This window comes from Oryx dammah, unplaced genomic scaffold, assembly GCF_014754425.2.
Source record: "Oryx dammah isolate SB20612 unplaced genomic scaffold, SCBI_Odam_1.1 HiC_scaffold_24, whole genome shotgun sequence".
Classification (NCBI taxonomy): Eukaryota; Metazoa; Chordata; class Mammalia; order Artiodactyla; family Bovidae; genus Oryx; species Oryx dammah.
In genome coordinates this window covers 36,648,542-36,662,884 of record NW_024070208.1, presented here as the reverse complement: position 1 = coordinate 36,662,884, position 14,343 = coordinate 36,648,542, and the positions used below count along the sequence as shown (strand labels likewise).

The window sequence follows — 14,343 nt, the reverse complement described above, 5'->3', positions numbered from 1 at the left end:
ACACAATGGAATATGATTAGGCCTTTCAGTTCAGTTCAGTTCAGTTCAGTCGCTCAGTCATGTCCGACTCTTTGTGACCCATGAATTGCAGCACGCCAGGCCTCCAGTGTTCTTGCCCGGAGAATCCCAGGGACAGGGGAGCCTGGTGGGCTGCCGTCTATGGGGTCACACAGAGTTGGACACGACTGAAGTGACTTAGCAGCAGCAGCAGGCCTCCCTGTCCATCACCAACTCCAGGAGTTCTTTCAAACTCATATCCATCGAGTCGGTGATGCCATCCAGCCATCTCATCCTCTGTCGTCCCCTTCTCCTCCTGCCCCCAATCCCTCCCAGCATCACAGTCTTTTCCAATGAGTCAACTCTTCGCATGAGGTGGCCAAAGTACTGGAGTTTCAGCTTTAGCATCATTCCTTCCAAAGAACACCCAGGGCTGATCTCCTTTAGAATGGACTGGTTGGATCTCCTTGCAGTCCAAGGGACTCTCAAGAGTCTTCTCCAACACCACAGTTCAAAAGCATCAATTCTTCGGTGCTCAGCTGTCTTCACAGTCCAACTCTCACATCCATACATGACCACAGGAAAAACCATAGCCTTGACTAGACGGACCTTTGTTGGCAAAGTAATGTCTCTGCTTTTTAATATGCGGTCTAGGCTGGTCATAACTTTCCTTCCAAAAGTCAGTAATTCTGACAATGCTACAACGTGGACGAACCTTTTGGTCATTATGTTAAGAGAAACAAACCAGACCAAAAAGGACAAACGTTCTGTGATTCGACTAGTATGAGATATCCAAACAAGTTAAACTAAAAGCTAGAAAAAGCAGAAAGTGATTCCCAGGGGTCAAAGAGAGCTGATGTTTCATGGACCCAGTTTCCCTTGGGGAAACTGACTTCCCATGACGTCTCCAAAACCAATTATACAAATAATTGGAAACCATATGCAATCAAATGAATGTAGACATAATTTTACAACTTACACCAACTTCACTCAAACTTCTCAATACACAAAATACAAAACTGTATCTACATTACCTCAGCTTTGCTTAAAACTTTATCTACAGCACCTCAGTTTTGCTTATGAATTTTAACAAAAAAGAAAACTAAAATCTATCCAGAAAAGAATATAAAATTTATAACATGAACTTTAAAAAATTAGAAATTTAAACTCTGTGAAAAACCTTATTCACAAAACCTAAACACAAACCACAGAAAAATATATTTACAAAATACATATCTGATAAAGGATTGTACTCCAACTATACCAAAAAAATCTGGAACAACCTACCTCATTAAAAATGTATAAATCTGAGCACCTGGCCAAAGAAAACATACAGATAGTAAATAAGCATATCAGTGAACTAGAAAAAAAAAAGCCCCTGGTGGCTCAGTGCTAAAGAAGCTGACAATGCAAGAGACTCAGGTTCAATCCCTTACCCAGGAAGATCCCACATGTCACGGAGCAACTTAGCTGGATTTTTCCACAGCTAAACAAGGCTCACCTGAGAACTGAACACTACACATCTAGTGTTTATAAAACAGCTTTGAAAAAGGGTCTAAACAACACTATCACACAATTATACACAGCAGCTCTACTTGTAATAGCTAAAAACTTTCAAATGATGTCTTCAGTAGATGACTGTGTAAGCAAATTGGATACATCCAAAGCGAAAGGGAGCAAATGCTACCCCAAAATATACCTGTCTCTGCATGAGAATATTTGGACCTAATTAACCTTTTTTTTCTAAGAGGACACATGATCATCTCTGAAACCCAAGTCAAGATGGCTCTTTCATGAATCACATTGACAAGAGAAATCTCATTTCAAAGGAATTCTCTCTACATACCAAGACAGATGGATGATAGTCTTATGAAACTCTTTTTTTATCGATAGGGAAAGCTAAGATGTAAATCTGCACAACCATACCCTCCCTTTCCTTTGTTTATATTTTTTTTAATATATATTTGTTTTTTTTTTATTTGGCTGCACCAGGTTGACCTTCCTTGAAGCAAGCCAGATATTTAGCTACAGCATGCAAACTCTTAGTTGTGGCATGGCGGATGTAGTTCCCTAGTCAAGGATTGATCCTGGGCCTCCTTCTTTGGGAGTGCAAAGTCTTAGCCACTGGACCACCAGGAAGTCCCTGTTTTGTTTTCAAATGAAGATGGTATCTAAGGTGATATCTTGGGCCATTTCAGTCACTGACTCAGTTTCCTGAGTTTCTCCAAAGCACGCACAAGGTAGACATTATTAAACTGGTTTGCAAAACAAGTAAAGGTAGTTCATACTACAATACTGTATACTTACAAATATGTAAATGGTAAATGGTATGTTATTTATTTTTAATTACTATGGGAAAAAAAGAATGTAGTATTGATACATGTTACAACATGAATAAAACCATCTTTAATGAAAAAAATCCATATAGAAAAGGCCACCCAGATCCCACATTCACCATGTCTGCTTTAAATCCATCAAATTTGTCCAAATAACTGAAGATCTCAGTAACACTCTAAAAAAAAAAGGAAAAAAAAGGTGGGGATGGGAAAAAAAGATATATTCATACAATTGGAAAATTGTTGAAAGTGGAAGTGGGGCTGTGGATTACATTATAATGTGAAACCATATGATTTCCTGATTTTAGAGGTTATGTGCTGGTTCTGCAGGAGACTGCACCCATTTTGGATAAAACACATAGAGTATTTCAGATGATGTGGCAAATTAGTACTTTTTACCATTACTAAGAATTTTCTGTACATTTTAAAGTACTGGAAAGTAAATTATTTTTCAAAACAACAATGTCAATACCACAAAAGAAAATCAGATCAGACAAGCATGAAACTTTCTTATAGAGGCCAAGACTTACCAAGATCAAGTTCAAGGGAAGTTGTGATGCTCACTGCCCTTGTAGGAGTTCACATGGAATAAAGAAGCACTGTGGGAAGTCTATTAGTAACCACATATTGGGTCCGCTGGATGACCTATTGCAGGAGAAACAAATTTTACAAATAAAATTTTCCACGTAATTTCACAAAAAGTTGTTAGACTACATTCAGTAAAGTTGAATAATTTAGGATCAATTTACAATCATACAAAATACTACAATTTACAATCCCGATCAATATACAAAAATCAGTTGTGTTGCTATACACTAACAACAATCAAAAACAAAAAATAAGAAAATCCTATTTATAACTGCATCAAAAAGAATTAAACATCTAGCCACAAACTTAACCAAGGACATAAAAAACCAGTAGTCAGAAAACTAGAAAGCACTGATAAAGAAATCAAAGGAAACACAAATGAACAGAAAAATATTCCATGCTCAGGCACTGGAACAATGAGTAATTAAAATGTCCATTCCAACCAAAGCCATCAAAAAATACATTGACTGTAATCACAAAATAATATTCAATGACATTTTTCATAGAAATATAAATATTCCTAATATTAGTCTGCTAATATTGAAAAGGACCTTAAATAGCAAAAAAAGACTGAGAAAGAACACACCTGGAGCTATCTTCCTCTTGGACTTCAAACTACATCACAGAGCTGGAGTAACCACAACAGTGAGGAATCTGTACAAACACAGACACATGGACTAGAGGAAAGAATAGAGCCCAGGAATAAATGCACATGTATGTGGTCAGTTCATGAAAATCAAGCCAAGAATATGCAAAGAGGAAAGGACAGTCCTCTCAAGAAACAGTGACAGGAAAACTGGCCACCAACACTAAAGAACATCAGTGATCATCCTCTAGATCATCTAATAGAAATCTAACTAAAAACCCACCATTTTGCACATGGAGCTCTTTCCCTCCAGAGTCCTCTGAGATGGACCTCCAGTCATCACTCAGCTGGACACAGGAAACGTCTACTTCATCCTCATTTTTCCCTCTTGCCGCGCCTCCTTGCTAGTGGGTTCTGAGGCAACCCTGCTCCTCTCAGTCTGGACACAGTCCCATTATCCACAAGCCTACGCCCTGATGGTCCTGAGGAAACAAAGCTCCTGCCAGCTGTCGCCTAGTCTGAAGGCAAAAGGTGGCGGTGCCCCGTGGGTCAGAGGTGGGTTTGGTGCCCCCTGTGGGCCACCAGAGAAGACCAGGCAGCACCACGCTCACAAACCCCAGAGGTCTTATCCAGAATGCAGCTCTGCTGTATACACGAAGACTGGAAGCCCAAACTGAAATGGAGTCAAATATCACCATGACCCTTCTCAAAACATGGCTAAGGAACAATTAAAGACTATATGGAATGCAGCCATAAAACTCATTTGATTCATGTTGATGTATGGCAAAATCAATACAATATTGTAAAGTAATTAACCTCCAATTACAATAAATAAACTTATATTAAAAAAATAAAAAATAAAACTTCAAAAAAAACACATTTGAGTCAGTTCTAATGAAGTGGATGAACACAGAGCCTATCAAACAGTGAAGTAAGTCAGAAAGAGAAAACCAAATATCATATATTAAAGCATATATATGGAATCTAGAAGGATGGTACTGATGTATCTGTTCACATAGCAACAATGGAGATGCAGACATAGAGAACAGACTTACGGACAAGAGTAGGGGACAAGATGAATAGAGTGAGATGAATGGAGAGAGCAGCATGGATGCATATGCACCAACATTTGTAAATAGACAGCCAGTCGAATTTGCTATATGGCTCAGGGAACTCAAACTGGGACTCTGTAATAACCTAGAGAGGTGGGAATGGGTGGGGGGTGGGAGGGAGATTCAAGAGGGAGGGGACATATGTACATGTATGGTTAATTCATGTTGATGTATGACAAATCAAACCAATATTGTAAAGCAATCATCAATCAACTAAAAATAAATAACTTAAAAAAAAAACACATGGAATGAAATGAACATAAACACAAACTTTGCAACTAGCACCATAATTCAATTTTAAAAACTATTTAAAAATTTAGAAAACAACAAAATATCTACATGACCTTTGGTCTGGTGGTGAGTTCTAACACACAACAAAAAAGCCAACTTATCAAATTATTAATATAAATTATTCAAAACATTGACTTTTAAAATTTTATACATTCACTCTATGAAGGACCTTATTCAAGAAAACCAAAAGACAAACTGTTAAAGGAACCACTGACCACCTGCCCTTGCCAGGCACCAGAGAATACACTTGCAGCAGTCTTCTTACAAAAGGAAGTCCTGGTAAGGAACAAGGAACTAACAAGCTACCACCAACCAGAAGAATTCTGGAGAAGTCAAAAGGAGATGGGAGACTCCAGTCCATAGGTCCTACCAACTTCCCAGGATTCTCCTTGCTGGAATCCATCTCAACTGAGTGATGCATATGCCCCCAGGAAGGATCCCAATTCAGAATGACTGGCAAGAGACAAACCAGAAACTAACCCAATGACCATAAAACCTGAGACTGTAAGCCTGTGGCAGAGCAGTTCTCTCGGTTTCCTTCAACCTCCTGCCCTCTGCCCCGGCAACTCTTCCCAATAAAGTCTCTTGCTTGGGCAGCACTCCTCTCCTCAGACAATTCGTTTCCAAGTGTCAGACAAGAACCCACTCTCAAGCCCTGGAAAGGTTCCCCCTTCCTTCATCAAAACCACAATCAAGGAGAAAATATCTTCAAAATGCTACCTTGTAGAGAAGGAAATGGCACCCCCTCCAATATTCTTGCCTCAGAAATCCTAGGGACACAAGAGAAGCTACTTCAGTGAGAAGCCCTCATACTACTAGTTATGCCCATGATCGCCAGAACTAGAGAAGAGCCCACACACGAAGACCCAACACAGCCAAAAATAAATTTTTTAAATGCATATCTGACAAAGAATCTGTACTCAAATTGTCCAAAAATGCTACAGCAAATAAGGAAAGGTTATAATATCCGTGTCATGGTGGTTCAGGTTGGAGACATCATCACAAATTACCTTTAGCTGAATATGTTCAAAGGTAAGCTGGAATATATGTATATATTTCCATGTATTGTCAGCTGAGCATATTAAGCTCCTACATGTATGTTTTTAATATCATTCTCTAATAAAAGGGAACAGGAAGCTTCCCTGGTGATCAGTGGTAAAGAATCTGCCTACCAATGCAGGGAACACGGGTTCAGTCCCTGGTCCTAGAAGATTCCACATACACAGGGGCAACTAAGCCCTCGTACAACTATTGAAGCCTGCATGCTCCAGAGCCCAAGTTCTGCAACAAGAGAAAGCATTCCAATGAGAAGCCATGGCACAGCAACTAGAGAGTGAGCAGAGTAGCCTCTGCTCACTGCAACTAGACAAACCCTGCATGCAGCAACAAGACCCAGCATAGCCAAAAATAATTTAATGTTAAAAAAAAGTTCTTTGAAGAAATGACTGAGACTAGGGGTGAGACATAGTAAATATATGAGAAAGTAAAGACAACTATCAAGCTGTCCAAATTGATAAAAATAAATGATTACAGTTTTATTTATATAGACTAGCAAATAATAATCTGAAAAGGAATTTAAAAAACAATTCCCTTTCAATAATGTCCATATTAATAAAGTACTTTGCCATTGAGGTAATGAGGATGACAAGGCTGACACACTGGAAATTATCACGATTGCTGAAAAATATCCTAAATACATGTATAGATATTCCATAGCGATGGAAAGACTTAAGATGGCAATACTATGTAATGCATCTTCAATCTGAAATGAAGATTCGATATGAATTACAAAAGGCCTTTAGGAAGAAATACCACAGGCTGACCCTAACATACACGTGGAATGAAAAGGGACTCCAAAGAGCCAAATCAATCACATGAGTCTGCAGTCAAAGGTCCTCTGGTATGCTGTGCTAAGTCGCTTCAGTCATGTCTAACTATTTGCAACCCTATGGATCATAACCCTCCAGGCTCCTCTGTCCATGGGAATTTTCCAGGCAAGAATACTGGAGTGGGTTGCTGTGCCCATCTCCAGGGGATCTTCCCAACCCAGGGATCGAACCCCTGCATTGGCAGGCAGGTTCTCTACCACTAGCACCACAGGGGGCAGAAGTGCCTAAGTGGAGATCAGGGAAACCCAGCTAAGAGAAGGGACTCAGAGGAAAGGAAGCGAGGGAAGGAGACTCATAGTCACCTTCAGAGAAGCCCAGCAGGTAGTTCTGTAGGTGGAAGAGGAAGAGAAAGCAGGCTGGAACTGTGTAGAAGATGAAAGAGGAAACTAAAGCAGGGGCCCTCAAAATCTAGGATCTAATGCCTGATTATCTGAGGTGGAGATGATGTAATAATAATAGAAATGTTTGTCACTCAGTCATGTCCAACTCTTTGTGACTCTATGGACTGTAGCCCACCAGGCTCCTCAGTCCATTGAATTCTTCAGGCAAGAATACTGCAGTGGGTTGTTCTTTCTCCAGGAGATCTTCCCGACCCAGGGATTGAAGCCAGGTCTCCCACACTGCAGGCAGACTCTACAGACTGAGCCACCAGGGAAGACCATAGAAATAGAAACAGAGTACACAATAAATGGACTGCACTTGAATCATCCCGAAACCTTCCCCCACCACTGTCCGTCAAAAAATTGTCTTTCACAAAAGCCCCCAAGGTCAGGCAAGGAACTTCAAGTGTACTCAGCTGTCCCAGGTTCCTGGTTTAGGGAGATGCTGAAGCAGGGCTGTCCCAAGAGATAGAATCTCCCTTGCATGGGGTCTTCAACAAACCTCCCAATAGCCTTGGTGATGATAGATTTATTTCATTTTTTAAAAATATCCTTGTGGGATAAACTTAAAACTTAGCAATTCTGTTACAGCCTTCCTAATAAAAACTATTCTTTCTCTACTAATCTGTGAAGTACCAACTGTGAAGACTACTGTTCTAATATATCTCATAGTGTTGCTGACACTAAGGATAAAATTATGTGAAATTGAGCTTATTCAATAAAAATGATGAAGTATCTGCCCTGTGCCCAGCACTTTCCCAGGGTTGGGGAACACAAAGAAAATACTCCATAAAATGCACAGCTGGTAAGGCACATTCTTTAAAAAAGCCTTTTACATTTCCACCAATAGTTTATCCTCAATGTCAACACTTGCCAATTAATGACCATGCCGTATAGGAAGCTCATTAGAAACCCAGGAGCCAGGATTCCTGGAAGGATATCTCATTCTCCCTTGGACAGTCCTCCACCCTCTTTAGGTCTCAGTTTCCTCATCTGTAAAAACATGGATAACTGACTATAATTCATTCCTGGAACCCAAGCCTATTGAGGAGGAGGCCTGGATGATAGACCAGATTTAAATAAAAATATGTCATTGCCGGTTTTCAGTCAAACAGACAAATACAAAGAAGGAAGGAACCCCTGGCCCTGTGGGATTTGCCTAGGGGTCTAGTCCAGGAAATTCTTACACATTAGGAGATGGCTCCGAGCTGGATTTCCACAAACAAGAACATTCATGCAAAAGACAAGCCTGCAGAGCTCTGTGCCCATCAGCCACAGGAAGAGACTGCCTCCCGACAGCCAGCAGCATTTACAAGTGACCTCCTAAGGCCTTTGCCAAACTACAGGGTCACCTCTGGGTTTTCTGTTTCCTTCACTTTTCTGATGCTAAGTCGCTTCAGTTGTGTCCGACTCTGTGCGACCCCATAGACGGTAGCCCACCAGGCTCCTTCGTCCCTGGGATTTTCCAGGCAAAAGTACTGGAGTGGGGTGCCATTGCCTTCTCTGTCACTTTCCTGACTCTTTTCTAAAAAAAAATGCACATTTCTTCATAGAATACCACAGTGGAAGGAAAATAGGCCTTAAATTTTTAGACCTCAATTTGCAAAAAACTTAGAGGGTCTAGGGTTTTGTGATGTTTTAATTAAAGCACCACATAATTTAAAATTTTTACACGTTCTAATTATTCAGTTCCAAGACACCAAACTCATTGCACAGGGTCCCCATGGAAAGGCCTCTCTCGGCAGGACAGCCACAGATTCCACCAAGAAAGGGCAGCAAGCTGCCCTTCTTTTCTGCCTGGGAGGCCACCAGGTTTTTAAATCCATGCACCCAACTGTTTCTAGGGTGCAATTCGGAAACCCTTCTCTGTCCCATCCCAGCAGATGGTCAAGGGCTCCCTGGGCTGCAAAAGTGCCCGAAGCAAGGCTGAGCCAGCCGGCTAGAGTAGAGGTTGCAGGGTCCCAGCAGGTGAAATAACCAGGCAGGATAAATCCCCTGGACTTCCTGGGGACCTCCCTGGGAGCACTAGGCTGGCTGGGAAAACTGCGTGGGACTGAGTTTATGCGAAGGGGTAAAGGCTTGGAACTGTTCTCAAAGCCTTTACCCCAAAGGCGAAGCCTTTCTGCGACCGCCAGGTTAGGGGGCTCCGAGACTGGGCCAACAGAGAGGGCATTAATACATGGTTTCCTGCTCCACCCCGCGCCACTGAGCCCCAGTTACCTGTGGCCCTCACCCCTCCGCTTCGCTCACTGGATGCCAATCCATGGGGATCCAGGAGCCCACGAAATGGGCGTTCCCAGCCGCAATTGACACCACTGAGAGCTCTCCTGGGACCCACTGCCTAGGAGCTCGGAGGAGGCGCTCAAGCGCACCCAGGTGAGCTCCGCCCCTGACACAGGCCATGTTCGCTCCGCCCTACCCCCAGTTCTGGGGAGGCCGTGGGGCTCGCTGGTGCGTCCGGTTGAAAGGCAGCCAAGGCGCGAGGCAGGTGCATTCTGCTCCTACGCCCACTTCGGAGAGTGAGGGCCGCTGGTTCACCCAGGTGAACTACAGCCAATGTCCAGGTCACGTGCACTCCGCCCATACGCCGACTTACCAGAGAGGCGCCGGGTGGGGGATGGGGGCGCCTCACTGCCTGGTGAAACACAGCCAATGACTAGCAAATCCACCACACCAAGACAATCCAAGCTTTTTATCAGCTGATCTGCCCCTGATATAAGAGTCAGTGTGAACACAATTTGGTCTATGCTGCTGCTGCTGCTGCTGCTAAGTCGCTTCAGTCGTGTCCGACTCTCTGCGACCCCATAGACGGCGGCTCACCAGGCTCCCCCGTCCCTGGGATTCTCCAGGCAAGAACACTGGAGTGGGTTGCCATTTCCTTCTCCAATTTGGTCTATAATTTAGGGATAAAACTGGCTACAGAAAGGACATGACTTGTCCGTAGGATGGCCATGATATTCTACAAAACCAGAGAAAATTGGTTAAAATAATTTTTTTTCTTGGAAACTATAAAGCTGTTTTTTTTTATGCATATGCAATAAAAAGGCCTACCTAGGGGAAAGCTTGAAGTTAACCCTTTCCATGGCTTGAAAAATACTGCCCACTTTGCCTGAGACTTCAGTCTCAAGCAAATGAGAACTGCAAGCCAAAAAAAAAAAAAAAAGGCGGCGGGGCGGGGGGTGGGGTGGAGGGAGTCAAAGAGATATTTTTAAATCTCAGGCAGAAAACTAGCAGATCTCTGTCTGTCTGTCTCTCTGTCTGGATTTTCTCAGTGTGTGTCTTCTGTTTTTTGATAATATTGCTGAAGTTGTACATGAGACCTTATTTAATTGGCATAAAGAAAAGTGAAGTGAAGTGAAAGTCACTCAGTCGTGTCCGACTCTTTGTGACCCCATGGACTATACGGTCCATGGAATTCTCCAGGCCAGAATACTGGAGTGGGTAGCCTTGCCCTTCTCCAGGGGTCTTCCCAGCCCAGGGATAGAACCCAGGTCTCCAGCATTGCAGATGGATTGTTTACCAGCTGAGCCACAAGGGAAGCCCATAAAGAAAAGTAAGTGCTTACAAATCAAACATTTCTAAATAAAAGAAAAAAATAACCTAAATGAATTTCAGATTCACATGAACTGGGAAATAGTCAATATTAAATATCTAGCATTAATGTTTGTTTACTAATCTAATATACACATGTAATGGTTATTAACATTAAGCATAATATTTTCATTGTGCCTAGGTTTATTATAAGTTAAATAATCTGTTACAAGTTTGTCAACAAGGAAAGCACCTCAAAAAAACAATTCCTAAAAAATGTAAATGCAATATGAACTTTTAGATAAACTATTAAAAATAATTATACTTCAGAAATGTCTGTCTAAAATTGTCTCTCCAGATTTTGATAACCTGTATTTCTATCATTGTGCTAAACTAAGTGATGAAAGTTTATTGAATAGCTAGGTCATTTCCCAATAGAACAAGGTTCTGAAACATTCACTACTTAACACTACCTTCCTTAGACAGAAACTATAGAGATTTTATACTATTAATGAATAGTGTTTGGTGCCATCCTGAGATGTTCTCTGCTGCTGCTGCTGCTAAGTTACCCCCAGGCTCTGCCCTCCCTGGGATTCTTCAGGCAAGAACACTGGAGTGGGTTGCCATTTCCTTCTCCAATGCATGAATGTGAAAAGTGAAAGTGAAGTCGGTCAGTCATGTCCCACTCTTCGCGACCCTGTGGACTGCAGCCCACCAGGCTCCTCCGTCCATGGGATTTTCCAGAATAAGAAAGCAAATGTTTTTTTAGAAACTATCACTAGTACATATGTATACGTACCAATATGTACATATACCAATCTATAGAATGCTAATATAAAAATCAGTTCTTGATTGCTTAAGGAAAGTAGGATGTGTTTTGTTATTACAGAAGGTATGAGGAATGAAACTGCATTTTATGAAGGGAAAAAGAAGCAGTTCTGACTTACTGGTGGCTGTTTTAGGATGGGAAAACAAAGGAATGGGTATAGAAAGGGATAAAGAGGTTTTATGGAAAGTGGGCACAGAGAAAAGGGTTTTGTGCATAATATACGTTTGCTTGAGATATTGAACTCCCTTTGATAATGAATTTTAAGTTTCTTTACCTAAGTGATCTGTTCTATGTTTACCTTTGAAATCTTTTGTTAACTTCGGCTAAGTGGATAACTATTGCTTCACAGTGACTTATCTGATCCTACCTTTTATAAACCCTTTTGATATTTATCAATAAAACTTCCTAAATAACTTGACTTCAAAGGGCCCCTGAGACATCCCAAGAAGAGATATTAAGCGACCTGGGTTCATTTGACATGTTAAATTACATGGGAAGTATTGTTAGAAGAAGTGATGAATCTTCTCAAGTTATATTGTATGATTGATATTACAAATATAGATATCCTAGAAATTAGGTGAAATTCATGAAAATCTGATATGACCTGGTAAAATGCTGTCAGTTATAATTCTAGTTATCATGTTAAAGTGTTACAAGTCACAGCAATGACCAGGTTACCTTGTCAATTGCAATTTAATCAGATTTTAAGCATGCCTTCTATGGTTTCACTCTGATGCCTTTGCAAGAATACTGCTACTTCAAGATTTATAAAAAAGACTTTTTTAAAGTTAACTGATAAATTTTTGTTTGTTTGTTATCTGGTAAGCTGCTACAAGACTGGAATTCAGTCTACTCTCTAGGTTAAAAGAACAAAGTTTTCTTAGAATGCAGCTTTTCAATACCAGATCATGAATTTCTTTGCCTTTCAGTGATTTATATTTGTTTCTAAAATCTTTTGTAATTTTGGTAAATAAATAAGCATTATTTAAGATTATCCTACATGTAGGATGGAAAAAGCTTCCCCTACTTCTGCAAATTCCCTTAACCCTTCAGATTTTTTTGATGGGAAAAAGGTCTCACTTCCCACAAGGGGGACAATCCAAGATTTTTATCAGATGACCTGCCCCTGATATCCAAGTCAATTTTAGCACTATTTGGTCTATAATTTCGGAATAAAACTAGTACTACAGAAAGAAAAGATGACTTTTTGACTCAGGATGGCCAAGATATTCTTTAGACTCCAGAGAAAATTGGTTAAAATGATTTTTTTTTTGAAACTGCAAAGCTAGTTCTTTTTGCGTATGCAGTTGAAAACAACTAGCTTGTTAAAGAAGAATGCCTAGGGCAAAGCTTGAGGTTAACCCTTTCCTTGATCTTGAAATTCACTGCCCCATATGCCTGAGACCTCAGCCTTGAGCAAATGAGAACTTCTAGCAGAGGAAAAAAAAAGGGAGGGTCAAAGAGATATTTTAAATCTCAGGCAGAAAACTAGGAAATCTCTGTCTGTCGATCTGTCTGGAATTATGTATGTCTCAGTGTGTGTTTTCTGTTTTTTTGATAATATTGCTGAAGTTGTGAGTTATTTAATTGGCCTAAAGAAAAGGAAGCACTTACAAATCAAACAGTTCTAAATACACAAAAAAATTGACCTAAATGAATTTCAGATTCGTGTGAACTGGGAAATAGTCAATATTAAATATCTAGTATTAATGTTTGCTACTCTAATATAGACATGTCTAAGAGTCATTAACATAAGCTTAAAGTTTTCATTGTGCCTAGGTTTATTATAAGTTAAATATTGCTATATTGTTATATCTGTTACAAGTTTAACAAGGAAAGTACCTAAAAAAAAGCTCCTAAAAAATGTAAATATGATATGAGCTTTTAAATAAACTATTAAAAATAATTATACTTTAGAAATGCCTGTTTATAATAGTCTTGATTGAAGGCAGGAGGAGAAGGGGATGACAGAGAATGAGATGGTTGGATGGCATCACTGACTCAACAGACATGAGTTTGAGCAAGCTCCAGGAATTGGTGATGGACAGGGAAGCCTGGCAGGCTGCAGTCCATGGGGTCGCAAAGAGAGTCAGACACGACTGAGCAACTGAAGTGAATTGAACTGAACTGAACTTACAATAGTCTCTCCAGATTTTGGTTACCTGATTTTCTATCATTGTGCTAAACAGTGTATTGAATAGCTAGGTCATTTCCAAATGAAATAAGTTCTGAAATATTCACTATTTGACAGGGCCTTTCTCTTACACAGAAACTAGAGATTTTCGACTATTCATGAATAGTGTCTGGTGTCATCCTGAGATGTTCTCTATAAGAAAGCAGAAAAATTTTTTAAGATATATTCACTGGTACATATGTTCACCAATCTATAGAATGCTAATATGAAGGTCAGTTCTTGGTTACTTAAGGAAAATAGGATGTATGTCTTGTTATTACAGAAGGTATGAGGAATGAAATTGCATTTTATGAAGGGAAAAAGAAGTAGTTCTGACTTACAGGTGGCAGTTTCAGGATGGGAGAAGCAAAGGAATGGGTTCAGAAAGGGATAAAGAGGTTTTATGGAAAGTGGACCCCCAGAAAAGAGTTTTGGGCCTAATACAAGTTTTCTGGAGATGTTGAACTGCCTTTGATAATGGATTTTAACTTTACTTAAGAGGTAAAGAAACTTAAGATCTGTTCTATGTTTACCTTTGAAATCTTTTGTTAACTTTGGCTAAGTGGTAAGTATTGTTTCACAGTGACTTATCTGATCCTACCTGACTATTATAAACCCTTTTGATATTTAT

At 40.3% G+C, this 14,343-nt stretch overlaps 1 long non-coding RNA gene across 1 annotated transcript; it reads left to right on the top strand.

Moving 5' to 3' along the window:
- Window positions 1–1,813: 1,813 nt before the first annotated feature.
- On the top strand, window positions 1,814–12,378 carry LOC120882989. Its single transcript, XR_005725635.1, has 3 exons — window positions 1,814–2,268; window positions 11,577–11,584; window positions 12,366–12,378. It is a non-coding gene; the product is annotated as an uncharacterized LOC120882989 (long non-coding RNA).
- The last annotated feature ends 1,965 nt before the right edge of the window (window positions 12,379–14,343 follow it).